The sequence below is a fragment of the Apostichopus japonicus genome, chromosome 8 (genome assembly GCF_037975245.1).
Source record: "Apostichopus japonicus isolate 1M-3 chromosome 8, ASM3797524v1, whole genome shotgun sequence".
Classification (NCBI taxonomy): domain Eukaryota; kingdom Metazoa; phylum Echinodermata; class Holothuroidea; order Aspidochirotida; family Stichopodidae; genus Apostichopus; species Apostichopus japonicus.
Genome location: NC_092568.1, coordinates 41,766,550 through 41,786,320, shown reverse-complemented (window position 1 = coordinate 41,786,320; position 19,771 = coordinate 41,766,550). Strand labels below are relative to the sequence as shown.

The 19,771-nt window shown below is 39.3% G+C and overlaps 1 long non-coding RNA gene across 1 annotated transcript; it reads right to left on the bottom strand.

The window, feature by feature from the left end:
- Positions 1 to 4,442: 4,442 nt before the first annotated feature.
- LOC139972070 (uncharacterized) lies at positions 4,443 to 10,516 on the bottom strand. The gene is made up of 3 exons (XR_011794577.1): positions 6,778 to 10,516; positions 4,753 to 5,151; positions 4,443 to 4,711 (listed from the first exon to the last, which is right to left on the bottom strand). It is a non-coding gene; the product is annotated as an uncharacterized lncRNA (long non-coding RNA).
- Between the last annotated feature and the right edge of the window lie 9,255 nt (positions 10,517 to 19,771).

Here is a 19,771-nt window from a genome sequence, read left to right as displayed (position 1 = left end):
GATAAGCACCAGAGAAATTATTCAACTATTGAAAAGGAATGTCTTGCACTCTTGTTATCACTGCACCTTTTCGATGTATATTTGCATACTACTGTCTACCCTGTGCTTGTGTTCACTGATCATAATCCTCTCACTTTCATACATAGAATGAAGAATAAGAATCAAAGATTAATGAGATGGAGTTTAACTTTACAAGAGTACAATCTTGATGTGAGACACATAAAAGGAAAAGACAATGTGATGGCAGATGCTTTGTCCAGATTCACATAAATTTATTGTATATATGACAAGACAAAGATAATGTCACTATGCATGTGTATAAAGAACACTCAGAATTATTTATTATGCATAACTTAAAAGTTGTTTGATGAATGTTTAACGAAAATTTGTTCAAGTGTAACAAAGTTCATATTTTTTGGTATAGTATGTGATAAGATATAGCAGAATGTAAGAGATAAGAAAGTTTTCATTACAGGGGAGGGTGTTACGAGGGCCCATTGTAGCCTAACGCTAGTCACTGCTAGTGAGAAACCTAATGTTATAATGTGGAGAGTAATTGAAATTGCCTACGTGATAAATCAGTATTTGAGAAATTAGGTCGGTTTACCGTGTCACAATGTTATAATACACGATTGTTCTGGTATATTCCTTATGATGACGCGCTGGTCTCGGGTTAACGTCGGTTTACGTGAAGTCCCGTTGCGGTGTGCACACATTTTCGTGGATTCTCTGGAACGTACGCGAGATATGCAAAGGACTTCCAAGAATAGAGAAACTGGGTCAGGTGAATCGAGAAAGATCTAGATGATTCTTGACATGGCGAATCGTATAAAAGCCCGCCCAGATCGGAGAGTTTCTCAGTTTCTGAACGAATACAAGCGACGACACTTATTATACCATTCTACTATATATCGTCAGTGCTCAACTACCAGTAGTTTCTGAAGGATTGAGATATCGATACCAAGATTGATTCTACACTTCCATTCAGAAGTTTGAAGAGGACTTTGCTGTGAAAATACAGTTTTCCAGTCTTTATTTCGGAGAAGGTGAAGAATTTCTGTCTCCGTTGAGGAAGTTCGTTACGCCAGGAGTTGGTGGCTATAAAGCTGATTTTGGACTGACTCTGGTAATAATATTTAGTCGGCGAGAAGTTCGACTTGTGCTTCACTCTATTGTGGCTGGAAGTCCGTCTTCTATTTTGGAGCATCGCCGGAAAGAAGGTGACTGCTGTTTCTGGGATCGCGAGAAACTTCGTCGAGGACCAGTGAATTTCGCGGTACAACGGACCAAGAATCGTCGTCATCAAGGTCGTGGCCGCTGAGGGATATCGCCGTTGGAAGAGACCATCGTGTTTTAAAGTGTATCCTATCTTGTTAAGTTTGTGAGTAATTTTCTATATATTTGTAATTACCACTTGTTGTTGTTGGTTCGAAATCCATTGTTCAATATAGTTTACGTTTCATTTAAAATCTCTAGACTCATCAATTTGTCTGTGTTCCTTACGGAAACGAACCCAGGCTTGTGTCTCGTTAAAATTAGTTATCGAGACCTCTCGCATTCCAACGTAACAAGATGTTTATGCCTTTCGATTTGTTAAGGACCACTTGCACGCTCTGGAAATAAAAATTCAAACGTGTGATAACATTCATGTATGAATGAAAAGAGTTTTACAAAACGAGACTTAGGACGTAAATAATGTAGTATTTGTATGTAGACGTTTCTTAAAGCTAACCTAATGCTAATTTTTAAGATGAGTCGTAAATCCTTGTACTCATACCAATGATGGAGAGGGATTTAATTGATCGATGATAACTCTTAATTAAACTGTGCACAGCTTAATTAAAATTTAATATCAAGCAACCGTAATGGATTCCTATAATGTTTGTCTTAGTTAAACAGACGGTTTAATTGAGTATGTATTGAACCCCTTACCCTCCTGTGTATCGGGACCCCCCCCCCCCCGTCCTACCCCAAAAACCCACTTCATAATTGCCATCAGTTCCCTTTGTCTAAATATGTTGCTAATGTAAGATTCAGAGATACCCGTCCGAACTATTGAATCCTTCTCTGGCTTACCAATGTCATATGTGAACTTAAGGGCGGCCGTTGTTTTCGTCTGACTCGGATTCATCATTGATCTGCCCTTTTATGAGATGGAGTATCTGCAAAAAGTAATGATAGTTATCCATGCATTCTATCCTGTGGTGTATTAGCTTCAACATATTGAAAGGATGTGGAAAACCTAACAAAGTTATGTGCATTTGACTAAAGCATGAGTAGTTTGCCAAACAACCATATTATGTTATCTCTTTACATTACTTACTGTAAACATTGGAATGAGGTAAAGGGTCAGTCATACATGGTACAGTGTCGTTGGCGTTAATTATTACTATTATTATAATTAGACCAGTAAATAAGTTCCTACTAATCTAGATCAATATACATTTAGTGGTGTCACTGACCTTTGGTAAATACAGGATCAGGATGGTAAATGTGGTGCAGGAGATAATCAGGGCCAGTGGCGGCGGAACCGGGGGGGCTTGGGGGGCTCAGCCCCCCCCCAATAAAAAAGTTGAGGGGGCAAATGCATGATAAGCCCCCCAATATTTACCAAGGCTCCGAAACGTGCATCTGCCCATTTTTCAATGCATACTTGTCGATCTGTCCGATGCACACGTATACTCTATAGGTGTAATAATTTTAGTAATTGCTGGGGCACCCTCGGCCCGTCCCCTGGCTATAGACCACATTGTCACCCCAACCGCGTCTTCACGCCCCGTGAAAAGTGGAAGCAGTGAGTGTGAGTACCGGTAAGCGTAACACAACTTCGTCTTAGGCCAATGACTTGCCTCATTTCAGCCAGTTCTCCAATATCCCCTTACTTAGTGGCGGAGCGTCCATATATACAGTCAGGGGCGGATGCCCCCCCCCCCCCCTGACGGACTCAAATGGACTGCTGGCGCCCTTTTCAGCTTTTCACTACTTTTTACTTATTCGCGATTTTTGACTATTTTATTGCGCTCTCATATACCTATTGACATTTGTCATATTCTGTTGGTGTAATTTTCCGACAAAATGGCGACGACACCTATTTATTCTCCGTTTATCTGCAAATTAGCAAGGCCCCGGAAAGGGTCATTTCCTGCAATCTAGGGAGTATCTTTACTCAAAAATTTTCTGTACGCTCCGCGCCAACCTGTGGTGGCGCTCCGCTTAGATAGTGTCGAAAGCGCCCCTACAGACCATTCTTGCCCTCCCTGACCAATACTCTAGCTCCGCCACTGCCCTTACTACACTCAAAAACATCTTTGCGAGTACACTACGAGTAATAGCTACTCTCTTAAAAAAAACCATCGAATATACAAATTACAATGTTTTTAGAGACTTCTACGTGCAATCTGAGAAATTGCAGGCTTGAGACCCATATTTTAGGGCTAGGTATTCGCAGCATAAAACACTCGGAAAGTGCCGTTTCCGGCCATCTGGGGGTTTGAAAAACCCAAAATTTTCTTGTACGCTCCGCGCCAACCAATGGTGGCGCTCCGCTTAGATAGTCTCCACACATTAGCCCCCCCAATAATTTTTTCCGTTCCGCCGCGCCTGATCAGGGAGGATGTGAATATAAAGGTCTCAGTGGTAGTGTTCTTGAGTCGGAATGTCAAGATGAGACCACACACACCAAATAAAATGATGTGATATACGCAGATGACGATCTGCTTATTCTCTCCAGTTGAGTTCACATGGACCTTCAGAGACCAGATAAAAGTAAACAGAAAATGGGGAGATGTAGGTCGGAGTCCTTTATAATGTTACAGTTGAATAAAGAATGCTATCTCGCCGAATATCTTTATTTTCTTTCTCTTAGGCAAATATAATATTTTATATAATATGACATATAATATATTGGTGTTTGTGTCTTCTAAACTCGCAATGAAATCGCCCTTCCTCTTCCCATTCCTCTCCCTTCTTCGTCACCTTCCTCTTTCCCTTCCTCACCACTGCCTTGTCGTTCGTCTTCTATTTTTTTCTCATAATAATTTACATTTTCTTCAGAAGTTAACTATTATAGATTAAAGAGATAGTTTCCACCTGTCCTATTTCGTATGATAAGAAAGAACCAATAAGAAGTAATATGGTTTTATCGCCAAACGGTTGATGGAATCTCCCGAAAAGCACCTCTTGAAGTAATATTCGGTCACGTGTTTTGGGGTCTCTCCATCTATCTAGTGTTACAAAATAACACAGATTCTATTGATCAATTTTATAAACACGAAAACCCAAGTGATACCATATATAGGATTTTTACAAAAATAATATGAAATTAAACGCACAACGAAAATATGATTGAGATGTTACGTAGCCAAATATTAAAAGTACGATAGTCTCGTACACACAAAACTTAAATTGGTTCACCGACTAACATAACGTTAGTCCATCTGGTGCCTCTCCCGACTAACATAGCCTTAGTCAGTTGCTATACCGACTAATTTATTCCTTAGTCAGTTGGATTTCTTAGTCTGTCATCTTAGTCCGTCAGCTTTGTCGATCAACAATTTCTTAGTCGGTAAATGTATATTAGTCAGTTACATTAGTTGGTGACATCAGTCGGTCTTTACCGACTAATTTATATGAGCCACCGACTAGTTTATAGCAGGTTTTACATTAGTCAGGATGGTGCCTCTCCCGACTAACCTTTCTTAGTCGGTATCGACTGACTAGTTGCACTGACTAGAATCACTGAAAGAATTAAACCCGACTAGTTTCACTGACTAGAATCACTGAAAGAAAAGAGAGCAGAAGAAACACAAATAATGTGTACGTTGGCAGTATTTATTTCTGATAAAACTTCTGATGTCTACAAAGGCTGACTTTGGACAGATAGAGAAGACATCACTGTAAACAAAAATCTGAAAATCTGATTTTATTCCAACAAAGTTAAGACAAGTTAATGGATCAAACATGAATCGCAAAAGTATAGCACTGCACAATAATGCAAAGTTGAATCTTGGGCAAGGGTTCCTCATGACTTTCGTTTTAAAGTGGTACCCCAAATCGACACCAGTTAAGTCTTCACGAACAAAGAGTGTTTCTCTTAACTACAAATGGCCTCCCACTTGTCTTCAGGAAGCCAAAATCTGCACCATTATTGACCTGTGAACAGAAAATATGATATACGTGTAAGCACAGATACAGATATAGCACATGATAACTCACATTATCATAAACATACATTTACATTAAAATTTTATAACATATTGGGAGGTATACATTTAAATCTAGGTCCCTCAAATTATAAGCCAGGAATAGCAGCTTTACCAAATAATTATTAGCTTTGCACAGCATAACACCAAGTTATTTTTCAAAGCTTAATAATTATGTTAATCATGTTAATAATGATCCCAATAGACCGGGAGCCCAGAGGGTTTGGTTAGCTGGGAAGGTAACCAATTGCCTGGTACATCACAATGTTCACAGTGCATTCCTGTATATGAAACCAGACGACTGGCAAACCGACTGTGGTGGGTGTGGCTGGGAGAGCAATTTTAAAGTCACCTGATAGCTAACCTAGATTAGTTTTCATGGTAACACATCAAAGTAAGTACAATGTGTCAGGTATGGCCCCAAGAGCAACAAATGGCCATTGCCAGTAATTATTGGTGGTGGGGTACCCCTGCCAGTGATCTATAATTGACCCCTCAAGGCTGACCTAGGTCAGCTCATGAGGTAACCACTTGAAACCTACTGGAAAATGTTGGTTAGGACTTCAGATACAACTGATGGGCATTGCCAGTAATTTTTATTGGTGGGGTACCCCTGCCAGTAGACCCCCAAAATGCCCATCCCCATTGACCTAGATTAGCTCATGAGGTAACCAGTTGAAGACTACTGTAAAATGATTGGCAGGACTCTATATGTAAGGGATGGGCATTTCCAGTAATTTATATTGGTGGGGTAACCCTGCCAGTAGACCCCCAAAATGCCCATCCCCTCATTGATCTAGGTCAGCTCATGATTTAACCAGTTGAAAACTACTGGAAAATGATTGACAGGATTCTATATGTAAGGGATGGGCGGACTCTGGCAGTGGTGGCCCACCAATATAAAATACTGGAAATGCCCATCCTTACATATGAAGTGATACTTATCATTTTCCTGTAGGTTTCAACTGGTCAAATCATGAGCTCACCTAGGTCAATGAGGGGATGGGCATATTGGGGGTCTACTGGCAGGGGTACCCCACCAATAAAAATTACTGGCAATGCCCATCCCTTGTATCTGAAGTCCTAACCAACATTTTCCAGTAGGTTTCAAGTGGTTACCTCATGAGCTGACCTAGGTCAGCCGTGAGGGGTCAATTGTTGATCACTGGCAGGGGTACCCCACCACCAATAATTACTGGCGATGGCCATTTGTTGCTCTTGGGGCCATACCTGACACATTGTTCTTACTTTGATGTGGTTACCATGAAAGCTGATCTAGGTTAGCTATTAGGTGACTTTAAAATTGCTCTCCCAGCCACACCCACCACAGTCGGTTTGCCAGTCGTCAGGTTTCATATACAGGAATGCATTGTGAACATTGTGATGTACCAGGCAATTGGTTACCTTCCCAGCTAACCAAACCCTCTGGACTCCCGCTCTACAGATCAGTGAAAATTTGACCAAACTTATGAAGCTTGCACGTAAATGATATACTAGACTGTTTTTTTTTTTTAAAACAGGTTATGAAAAGTATCTTTAATATCATCAAACAGTTGGGTACAATAGTTAAACTCACTCTTCCATCTTTTTTCTCTATGGTACTTGTTCCTTTGCTTTTTGGACTCTTGGATAAACTCTTTTGTTCTGTGAAGGGTACCAATATATCATCTTAAAACATGTCTTTAAGCCATATATAACACAGTTCTCCTCTTCTGTTGTTGCCTCCACACTGGTGTCGTACATCACAGGAAACCTCACCCTTGACTTAGATATTTGGCTTTTCAATTCCTGCTGGAAAAAAGAAACAGCAAAGTATTCATCATTTGAAAAAAAAAAATTAAATAAAGTTGTCACCACAAAGTTATGTGAGATTTGCTTCCACCAGGCCCGTCGGAAGGTATTTGAAAGTGGTACGGTATTTTTGTTGACCGGTTCGATTTACTATCTAAGCGGAGTGCCACCATCGGTTGGCGCGGAGCGTACAAGAAAATTTTTGAATCTTCTAACCGCCCAGATGGCTGGAAATGGCACTTGCGGGGCAAAATTTGGCCACGATGTTGTACACTTTCCTCCTGCGAACTCAGTATTTTTTCATTTATAACTACATGAACTGAAGAATCCCATCTTTAGTCATGGATGTTCTACCTTCTCGCGCCCATGTCCTTCACAGCTGCACCGGAAGAGCATATAGCACTTTAAACTTACAAAGTGTGGGCAGGGCGGTATAGCTACTAGCTAGGGTCTTATAGTAGGGGTATGAATGGTAGAAATTCCGACGGGCTGGAGGTCTTTTCCAACTTAGTGGCGGGACGGCCGCACCGTCGTTACGCCAGTAAAAATAAATGAAAGGTTCAGAACTGCCTGTACTGTAATAGTTACAGTTTATCCGAATTTGATAATTTTGCTAGTTCTTATGAGTGTTACGATTATCTAAAATGATTCCTCAATTAGTCTACCTTCCTTTGAGGTTAGGGCCTCAAAAATGTTTTGTGGGTGAGCAAAGATTTCGCCGAGTGCGGTTAGTCTCTGTGAGGCTTTTGAAATTATGCAATAAACGTTAACAATGATTATTTCGTTACGGCGTTGGTGACAACCAACACCTGGGTGGAATCCTCTCCATACTGCAGTACTTTTTCCAATTTCCAAATTCCAAGCATTGTTCTTTCTGCAGTTGGGGCGCAGAATATAGGATATTACCCGATTGCCTGTAGCAATTCAGTTGTATAGGATGATCTACTGTATCCTTTGTTAGGGTTGAGGATTAGAGTTGTAGGGTCAGCAAATGTGAGCATTTTTCGTATAATTTAGCCCTCTTTCTTCCTGGAATTAATGCTCCTATAAGCTCCCGGTATCACAACGACTACTATACTGAAGAGCATGGGCTCCTGGGCATGGGCGCTGTTAAAAGGAGCGCCGGCTATCGGTTAGTGTGCAGCGTTCTACTGCGAACTCAAATCAATGGAAAGTACCAAACACCGAGCGTCGATGGTCTTTGGCACTGGTAAATTCGTTGGCTGCATCAACTAGATTCAATCGATCCGCATAATCTTTGTGTACATGTAAGATCATAAGGTGGTTGAGTCGTTGCTGGGTCATTGTAGACCTTAAGTAACTCTTTACACTCATAGCACTAAATGAGCGTTCACTTACTGCATTTGTCGCAGGCATCACTAAAATTAGTTTGACAAGCGTGCACACTTGTGAGAGGAGCTCACGATTACCGAAACTCAACCCTCGCATGTGGTCAACAACCTCTGGCAAAGTCCACTCTGATTGTTTGGCCGTAGCTTCCATGGTTTCCCCAAGGGTTTCTAGTTGGACTCTGAGCTCGCCCTTACGGAGTTCCTCGCCGTAAAAGTCACATACGAATTTTAACAGTTCTTCGTCAACATGTTGTTGGTTACACGTTTTGAGAAGTAGCTGCTGTAGTTTTGAGTAGATTTTGTAACCCTCCTGATCAAATCTATCGCGGATGCAGTTGACAATGGTGTCAACTTCCTCCAGGTATATTCGCCTGAAGTAGTCCTCCACTGATTCTGGAGGCATGATATCCGCGGCCGAACCAGAAACTAATCTGGCTGGCACTTTCCTTTGCGTTGAGTTGCCGGTGTAGCGCAGCGCGGGGACACGCCCTATACATTGTACGTTGCCCTAATTATCCGGACGGTATTTACTGTTACACTGCTCAACTAAGTAAAACATCTCCGGGTTTGACACCTTCTTAGGGAATGGGGGGAATTCGGGGGTTTGGGGAAATTCGGTGCGACTCGAATCGTAGGCCCCTATCGCCCCAGTTACAACTTGAGATTCGTTGAATAATTCGTGCCGGCTCATCCGGGGCTCATCGCATCATAGGACACAATGATGGTACAGAGGGTCGGCTTTGGTCATGAAGACTCGTGCATTTTATTGATTCGAACTGTATTTTCTAACTCCCTCACCTATTTTCTTCTCCCCCTCTCTCTTTTTTTTTTAGCTGAAAAGTGGTACGGTAAATACCGTACCTACCGTAGCGGGTGCGACGGGCCTGGCTTCCACTATAGTCTCAAAAAACAATCCCAAAGTTTGAAGCAGACTGTATAAAGCTGAAAATTTGAACGAGAGTGTCATCACCATTGCAACCAGAATCAAATGCCCATAATACAGAGATAAAAAAACATGGGCTAAATCTTTGTTTGTTTTTATGATCTTTAAAAATATAAAATTTTAGAAACAGAAATGCACTGAGCCAACTTATTTATAGGCCTAATCGTTTTTAGTTGTTATTTTGCTTGCTCACATAACAAGCCTGTTTAGACCTAGGCTAGAGGAGAATCAGTACTTTGTTACACTAAGTTTGTCTTTCGGTCGTTTGATTTAGTCTTACTAGTAGTACTAAAGTATATAATGGACCGACGAAGACTAGAGAATACCCAGAGTTTTAGCAACTGCGTTAAACTGTATCATCTGATCTATTATTTACGTCAATGAGTTTCATTCAATCTAGGATGAAAAAGAAAAAACTAATTAATCTTAACCTTTAAACTTTGCTACTAAACAGATATGCTTGAATTACAAATAAATGTAAAAAAAACATCATAATCTACGAATCGATGCATATATATACATAAACAGAATAATTTGAATTCGCGCAAGTGAACCCTGCACTACATTGGACAGAAAAAAACGTGCAATTAGACCAAACTAAACATACTAAATTTTCCGTTACTTCTACATAAAATATCAATACAAATACAACAACTTACTCTTTTGGCAGTATACTAAAAGCACATGTTATAATAACTTCAGACTATCAAGCTTTCCTGAGAAAAAACGGTTAATACTTCTTACAGTAAACAAGTCGACCGTGAAGGAATGTCGCAATTGTTTCCTGAGCGTGACCGGAAATTAAATACTAAAAAATGATAAATGAAAAGGTTAAATAGAACTGAAGCGTGCATCCTGACTGCTCGCAACATATAATACCGTTGACTAGCCAACATAATTTGTTCAGCCTACTGTGACTGTACGTTTGAAGGTCTAGCCTTGCTTATTCAATATCACAAGCCTACCCATTTAGATTCACATGGGAAATTACAGGAAATCTTTACCAAATGAGTGTAGACTTCAAATAAACTATTCAGACTTATAGTTCCAGCATTTGTTTGGGAATAAATTAGAAGATTATGTGCCACTGTTCAATCTAGCCCAATAAACACATAACACATTGTTAATTGGTGTTTAGAATGCACACTTTAGTGTTGAGAATGCACTGCAGTACCCAGTAGTAGCCTATAGGCTACTCACTGTCATTGCACTTGTGTATTGCGAAACGCCAGCGTGGCAACGGTAGCGTTACACTAACCATGATACAATACTAGTGCCAGTGGCCTAACAATTAACTTTAATTTTACCTTCAAGTTAAAGGAATAACAGGTAGGCCGATGATGGCAGTTAATACCTACATTCTTCTAAAGACCTTCTTGGGTGATTTACGGTTGAAAGTTGCTTAGAGTGATCGTATGAAACTATGCCAAGTCCAGCAAGCTGCCGTTGCCTCTCGGTTTCCAAATTGAAGTGAATCGAATTGGGTTAAAATACATTAGTCCGTCGATACCGACTAAGCTACGATTATGGCGTAAATCGGGTGTCCGTATCGTTCTTAGTCCATGGGTTAAAATACCTTAGTCCGTCGCCACCGACTAAGCTGCGATTATATTTTCCTTAGTCAGTGTAAACTGACTAAGAAGCAGCGATGAAACGAAGATTTTTGCTAGTCCGTGTGCATTAACTAACGTTACAGACTAATTTAACGTTAGTCCGTGGCAATATTGACTAGTTTATTTTTTCAGTGTATATAGGGAAGGTTAAGTTATATAAGTTTTAGACTGCTTTAGCATAAATAATTACTCTGAACTTTAGCCTACGTTACCAAGTTCCAATGATGTATGATATTGCGTCTCGAATTCATGTAAGCCCATTAATATTGGAGGGTGAATAAAGCGAACGTGCACATCTTAATAACCTCATCATTCTTTGTACGCAGAGTGGAGAATATTTTCAGGACCACACAAATCACATCGACAGATGTAAACACTAGAATGATGACGTACAAGATCCACGTGTTGTCAACCTGTTACAAAACAAGATACAAAAGAATTCACCAACCACAAACACTCCATTTTAAACATGTAACAAGTTGCAAGGTCCACATGGTTTTTTAGAGTAATTGTGGAGTTGGTGACTAATTTAAAAAAAAAAATCATCTTCATGGAAACTGTATTGAAGTAAGAATGAAAATAATCACGGAAGATGCAAGAAGTAAATGTTTTCGTTGCTGAAATAATTATTATGTCACTTACAATTTTTACTCGGAATACATGAATGGGCGTGCCATGGTATAATATTACAGTATAGGCTTACTATGGTATTTAATAGGACAGTAGTGCTCGAGATGAGATTTGGACTGAAGTCTTCAGTTTTCCTATCTGTGGACTCAATCATTGAGTCATATCTACTGGATTCGTCTACACCCCTAGTGTATAACCAGTATAACATCATGAGTATATAGTACAAGTAGACTTTCCTTGATCTGAGTAAAAGCGAATGGTTCTAACCACGAGAACGTAGACGTAATTTAGTATCAATTCCTATCGTATTATTGAAAATGCCTCGTGTACACAGAACGAGTATAGATAAATATGCTACAACACGAGCACGGACTCAATACAAACCTGGTTATGTAATTTAGTGTCACACGCAAAGTTTTTGAAGTTATTAAAGTTTACCAAGTGATTTACCGATGCACATAACGTGGATTTATAGAAGAGCCACATCCGGGCTATCAGTGTAGAAACTCCTAAGGTGAACCCAAAAGATGCAATAATGCCGTGAACCTACAGGTCAGAATGGAAAATAGTCAATTTGGTGTAACGAATTAGTTTAAAATGCACCTAAAACGAAATGCGTTCCTTTCATACGTGACAGAAAAGAAGATGGTGTTGATCTGAAAGTGAGGGCGCAGTTGCAGTTTGTTACAAATAACTGATAAGTACATCAGGATACAACTGCACGATCAGGAAGACGAAATCAAAGGCTTGAATGGACTTTACGGAACGACGATCTGCAATGAAAAGTTTTGGAACAAGAAGAAATGTATTTGTTTCCTACATCCAGGATCACAAACAGTTATTGGAAAGGAATTATGTAACGACAAATATACAACAAATGGCAAGAAACACATAAATAATATCAACAATCCGATTGGTATCGGTATGATCTGTGTCAATAAATCCGTTTGTTACGTAGCAACATGAGCAATTTCTTTAAAAACAAGGTTTTTGGCTTCACAAAATCCCTGTACCTTTCAAAAGATAAATACTTGACCTACTTCTCTATGCAGCACTTAAAAGCTAAACTAAAGGTTTAGCCTAATTTGATTATACAAAACGGGTCCAATTTGTTGTCATAACTAGTCATTTCATCAACTAGAGCAGAAAGTGACCGTCTTTTCGGGGGAGAAGAAATTATTACTGTTTTGGGGGAGGGGGAAGGGGAGGGAGAAACGAGAGGGGGTGGGGAGGGTGACCCTTAACGCTCCTTATTTGAGTGAAACTCGACCGTTTGAAATGCATTTTGAATTTGGTTTGCAAACGACAATAGAAACGTATTGCTCTACCCTATCCTTAGAGAGAATATAAATATCAATATGATGATAACTAGGATGCCGAGGATTCCAACTGATGCAAAAGACGTCAGTAATATATATGTAGAAGGTATGGTATTGATTTCTCAATCTGTCAGTTGTTTTTGGAGCTGTCACAGAACGATCCAATGGAACAATTCCTCCTATAAAACAAACGAAAATGAATAAATAACCACCATTGTATTGTAAATATGAAATATTGTACAGACATATTATTATAGTACTTATCTAAACCTATGCATATGGTTTCTGGTGTTTAACTTTTCTAGCTATCTCTGTACACAGTTAACCTAAATGACAAGAAGCCATCGGATCTGTATGCGGGTGTACAGTACGACTATTAGCTGCATTCTCGATCTATTTGTCGTACCACAATTGATCGTTCGTCCCTTTACCAGCCCGCCGAGGCATTAATAGCCGTTTGCCACTGGTATATAATAACCACCATCTAAATTAGCTGATAGATTGGTCTATAATGAGACCTGCTATATCATGGCCTATACCGTGACACTTGTTATATCATGCGTATCATTGCACTTGTTATATCATGGCCCTTAAGATTTGAACTATAGAAGAGGAGCAATGTTAGCCTACTGAACCCAAACCCTTCCGACTGCTCGCTCGTAGTCGTATCCACATTTAACCAAACACTTTCTAAAATTCTTACATCACCTTCAATCCTCCTTCTTTTTACTCCATCTGTAGGCCTACTTTGATTTATACTCTTTCACATGAAATACAAACAATCACGAGAACTGCAAGTATGCGAAACGAGCACTTCGTAACGTCATTTTAGGTTGTTTTCTTCTTCAAGCGGATGTACATTACTTATTGTGGTATGATACCAACCATGAACAAATCTCGGATGAACTATTGATCTACTGAGACCTACAGTACTTCTAGCTGTTCGTCCCTTAACGATGTAGAATGATAGATTCCTTCACCCATACAGCTAGGGGTGTGTTCTAGACTTTGATGCTAGAGATCTATACATCTTACCTGCCCATATAATATCGTTCTTCCAAAAGACGGTATCGGAGCTGTGCGTTGCTATGGCTACCCCAGTTATAACTAACTAACAAAGAGAGTTGTGTGATACATGTTGAAAGTGTAGTCTCACATTCTATTTAATACTGTATATATATATATATATATATATACCGTTAAGTTCCTAGCTCTATTATATGTATTCAGAAGGAATGCAGTTTGTGGATCAGTCAAATGTCTTTTGTTACAGCTCCGCTTCAGACTATTGTTAGGTTAATCAGTGTTGTATTGTAAGTGTGGTACCTTTAATTATTCTTGTTTTTCTGTATATATGTACTGCACAGTTGTTCCTCAGTCTCTGTTATACTCTTGTAGACAGAACAAGTTGTGTGCACAGGCTGTAAATTACTCGGCCTTTTGGCTAAGATCATGTGTAGGTATCTGTTCCCTTTCGAGGGGAATGGTGATGCACACCCGACGATGATCACACAGTCACAGTCCCGATGCAAGGGGACTGGGGCTGAGAGCGGATCAGTCGTTTGGTAGTTTGGTTTCGTGCCGAGGTTCTTTCCTGGGCGACTTTTCCTTTAAAAAAGTAATTTAATTATTCTTGTTTTTCTGTATATATGTACTGCACAGTTGTTCCTCAGTCTCTGTTATACTCTTGTAGACAGAACAAGTTGTGTGCACAGGCTGTAAATTACTCGGCCTTTTGGCTAAGATCATGTGTAGGTATCTGTTCCCTTTCGAGGGGAATGGTGATGCACACCCGACGATGATCACACAGTCACACTGTCACAGTCCCGATGCAAGGGGACTGGGGCTGAGAGCGGATCAGTCGTTTGGTAGTTTGGTTTCGTGCCGAGATTCTTTCCTGGGCGACTTTTCCTTTAAAAAAGTAAATTACTCAGCTAGCTCATCCGTATTCTCTTTTGATTCAATGAAACATCATCTTGAGTTTCATTTCTTGGTTACTCTTACTTTACGTACATTTAGAATGATGGAATAAATAGCATTCATTCTAGGATTATGATCAAGAAGATAGAAAGATAGAACAATCCGACACAGTCTATTTTTCTTTCAAAAATTATGATATCAAAAATATCCTCTCCGTAAGTATACCTGCCGCTCTTTTACATATAAATGGTCTTTCTTGCAGACAGTTCCCAGGCTTGATAAGACAATTGTCATGGAAGTCCACATAGAAACAGTGAGATGTGCTGCCCTCTGTACCAGTCCAGAGCGATGTTGAGTTTTCCAGAACTACTAGGTTATCGGCCTTTGTACTGTTTGAACGAAGACCAACATGCCTGCCAACAGAAGTCACGTATTATGTGATGTCGGTTAATTGATTAATTATGTCGAACGTCATACCATAAATATCTAATTAATAATATTAAAAGAGCTTTATACCACTTTGATGATGATTCATTTGATTTCCATGTCTCTGACAACTAAGAAATCTCTCCCTCTGTTGATAAATCCGAAAGACATGCTCCACTCATCCTACATGACGTCACAGCTTGATTCCAATCAGCCGTTTCGTTATCGGACAACATAAAACATTGCCGATTGTGTAAAATCCAGCCAAGAGAACAATCCGCTGGAGGTGAAAAAAAATCCCGTTTGACAGGAGATACACATGAACTCGAACATATGTAAGTAAACTTTATCAGGGACAGGGATAGTCATTTTGGGGTATAGTGGTTCTTACCTCGTAACTGGGAAATGTCACTACCGCCCAGTCTCTCACCTTTTAGAAAGTTAACATGTCCCTTGAAAGAGAAAAAACAAATATGCATATTCACAAAATTTTCATAATGACAGAGAATGTTAACAACTTGTGGACCGATTGATCGACTGATTTTCCACATGAGATCATTTCCTGATTATATTTTGTCCACTTTATTTCTGTATTAACATATTTTCTTTATCAGTGATGATTAGTTTAACTCCTGTATATTAGTATGAGAGGATAATCAAAGACAATTCAACCCTATCCATCGAAATTGTTTTAAGTTACCACCAACAAGTGTAAAACTGTAGGAAATGGTGAGGGGAATAACACAACTTACCGTTGCTCCGAAGAAATCTGTGGCTGCTAAACCATCAAAGAAGAGTTGGTACATTTCATTGTCGGTAAAGGTAAAATCATCAAGACGTTTAATGTTGTTTGTTTCGTTGAGCATTCCTACCGTACGGTTTAACATAAGCCCGATAGTATACATCGCATCGTATTCATAGCCTACATACGTGTTGAATGTGAACGTGTCGTACTGCGGCCAGTTTAATCTTCGGTTCACTTCCTGGACAAATGCCGTTGGAGTACAGTAGTTAATAAAGGAAAACAAAATATTGGAGTTCTTTGCAAATTTCCAATGTGTATTATCTTATGTTACATATAAATACAGTGATTACGTAATAGTGGTATGTTATGCTACATTATATATAGTACCGCGCATTAGCGTATATGCAGAAAACGTTCAACAAGCCCAGATACATTGCATGCTGCCGCGGTCGACTGCAATGGTCAAATCTTTCGATATGTAGTCTTGATCTGATAGTCTTGATCAATACGTTTGAACAATTTGTATCGATGTTGCCGTTGTTTCCACTTAATCATCTCTTTTTATAAATTTGGTATTGTAGATATGTGAATAGAGGGCGATGTTTCAAAACACTGTACACACCCGATTAACTAGTATCCTAGTATCGGTGTTAAATTACATTTAAATTACAAAAAAAACATGTGGCAGTTGAATAAGGAAGATTTAAGCAGCGTAATGAATCAGGTTTGATAGATTTTAACAAGACTAATATAACGTTTGATCAAATTCCTTCAGCAGGGTATTTGAATGACATCATGGGTTCCCGAGGAATTATCTCAGCTTTATATTTATCCAGTTGCAGAGTAGTTTGATATTATAACGTTAAACTAATAATAATATATTACATTAATAATACATTTAAAGTTAAAACTATCCAAAATAAGGATGTTGATTCCTTTCAAGTTATCAATTCATCAACTGACTGGCAGTATCTATTGCTTGACATTTAAAGTTATAAAGACAGAACTGAAGCCTTTTGGTGTTACATCCATGCATGGGCTCCAGTAAAGAGATATAAGAAAATATACACAAATATACAATCCAACTTATATACATAGAATGAAAGAACACGTACCAAAAAGTAATATCGTCTGTGTGTGTCAGGGGATGACCATCCCGATTGAGCAGTGCGAAAAGCACGTCTCTTAGCAGTAATTTAAATAAGTAATAATTTACTAGCAATGTCTTACTCTTAAAATTACGATTTGGTTCTTGGCTGTATCACGGACTACTTCAGACACTACTGTAGCGTTAATGGCTGCGGCTTGTTCAATGAATGTATTTTGAATCTTTAATAATGTAAGGATACGAGGTTTTGAGAAAATGGAAAGCAATGTTTTGTTGCTTGCATGAAGGTGTCCCGAGGCTGAATCCGTATTATACAATTTTATCCAATTTCACAATACCAAAACAAAGACGTCTGTATTCAGTTCTGAGAAGAGGGTGTGTCAGGGTGGGAATAACCCTGACCAGAGTCAATAAAAGGGTCTAGGGAAGCATGTGATAAAGAATGACGTATTCTCATTAATGTACTTAAAGAAAATCAATAAGTGTTCAAAAAACGGAGCCTGGTGATATAACTATCATAATCACTATTTACTTAATTTTAAGGGAGTTTATTAAAAGTATTAAAAGAACACACATTTTAATTCAACAAATATTGAGGTCTTAAAGGTTACATTTGAAAGTCAGCATACTAGGCAACTGAGTTCGGTCATCAACAGAAAATGATGACAATTGAAATGAAGATATATAGAAAGCATTAGTGTATAGTTTTCATGTGTGTAGCCTATAGGGTTGCAAAGGGGCAGGGACACTAAAACTGAAACTTTGTTTTCGTATCCAGGGAGTAGGAAGCTTCCAAAAAGTGGGGGGAGCACAACATCGGAGGGGGCACTTTTTCATTCCACAACCACCACTCATTTTGCTATAAACCGATACACACCGGCCATATCACTTAAATATATATTGGGTGTTAGTATGCTATCAATACTATAATGGTGCACATGACTCTATCAATCTACATCTGTGCTTCTGTCCATCCATAATTTCACCTTGTCACCTTGTGCCGTCGAGTCGTGTCCGACCCCTGGTGATGACCATGACTTTCATCCTCCAATCCTTCCGGCTCCTGGTTGCCCCTTGAAGTCTATCCAGAGTCAACCCAGTCGCCTGCTTGACACCATCCATCCATCGTGCTCGTGGCCTGCCCCTCTTTCGTGATCCATCACCCATTCCCACCATTAATGATTTTTCCAGGGAGTCGTCATAATTTAGAAATTAAAAAAAAAATCCTTCTGTGTTCATTCCTTGAACAAAAGTCTTTAGTAACCTCGGTTAAATCCAAGTCATCGGGCCTGGGACGTTTACAACGTTGCAACAAACCAGGATTAAACTGACGGGCCAGGTGAAGTGAAGAATAATATGCTAGTAGCCTATGTCATTATTCGACTTTTGAGTTCTTCTATCTACTAGGCTAAACTTCGCCTTAAACTTCATATATTATCATGTACTTTAGAAAAGAATATTAGCAAATGGTTGCAGTTTTGAAATGAGTATTTATTTTGGCTAGTTCAGTAACCACATCCAATCCCAGAGTGAATTTCAGTCGTTACTTGCTGTTATAGAGCGTATGTTTATTGTTTATGTGACCTGCCTGTGGGGCTAGGAGTGATTTTGTGAGTGATTACCTTGAAGAAGACTTGTATGCGGTCCGTACTCGTATTCTAGCATAGTTGCAAGAAGGTGAAACGCATTATTAGTTTGGGATGATATGTGTAACATTGATGTATAAATGAAAGACCCAAAGCATGTAAAGGAGAAGGATGGTCTGTCTTTCTAAAAATATTTGGTGAACGGTTGTGTGTGAGAGTGTTTTTTTTTTTTTTTTGTAAAGCGTTCATGGTTTCTTGGCCTGTGGTTGATCTCTGCCGCCTCTCCGTCGATGAGTTTAGGGAAGATGCCTTCTATTTTTTTCCGGTCATGGATTTTTGTTTAGCAACTCGAAGGCCTGCTCACTTTGCTCGTCGAGTTCCTTCTCCAGAAACGCTATATTTTCGTCTCAGTGTCAGAACCGTGACTCAGCTATTTTTTGGCATGTTTTCTGAAGTATTGCTTGCCAGTTGACGAGAAAACGGGTTCCATGTTTTAAGGGTGTTTGTTGGTAAAGGCGATGGTTGCCTCTTTAACACAGTTAAACCAGGGAGTTGTTCCATGACAACTCCCTGGTAAACCCGGTTCCCGAACGGCCTGCAGGTCGCTAGTCAGTCCGGCCACACTGTGCTCTAGACTCGATAGTGCCTCAAGCTGGATCTTGATTTAAGTTAAAACTATACAATTTTAATACTAAATACAGACATATGTGGATCACTTTCTTTTCGAAATATATACCAACTGACACGATGCAAAAGGTTTTAAAAACACGCAGCCAACTTTTACATTTTACACCCAAGTCACGAATAGCGGTCTTCGCTTTTTCAATAGGGCATCATTTGTGCATAAGAACATATGGAAATTTCTTGCAATTAACAGGAGTAAGTAAACGACCAAAGAGGATCAAAACATAAACAAAAAACAGTTTTGTTTCGAGTACTAATATTTCAAAACTGTATTTTTTTTTACGAGATTTACTGTGTTAACCCATGGTATTGGTTTTGTCGCATGTTCAGTATAGAAATACGACAATATATCCCTTTCCGTGTAAGACTGGAAGGCTAAACAACTGAGGACACCCATATCCAAACAGTCCTTTTGTTGTTTCCTCTCTCAAATTAATTTGTGTTATCTCTACA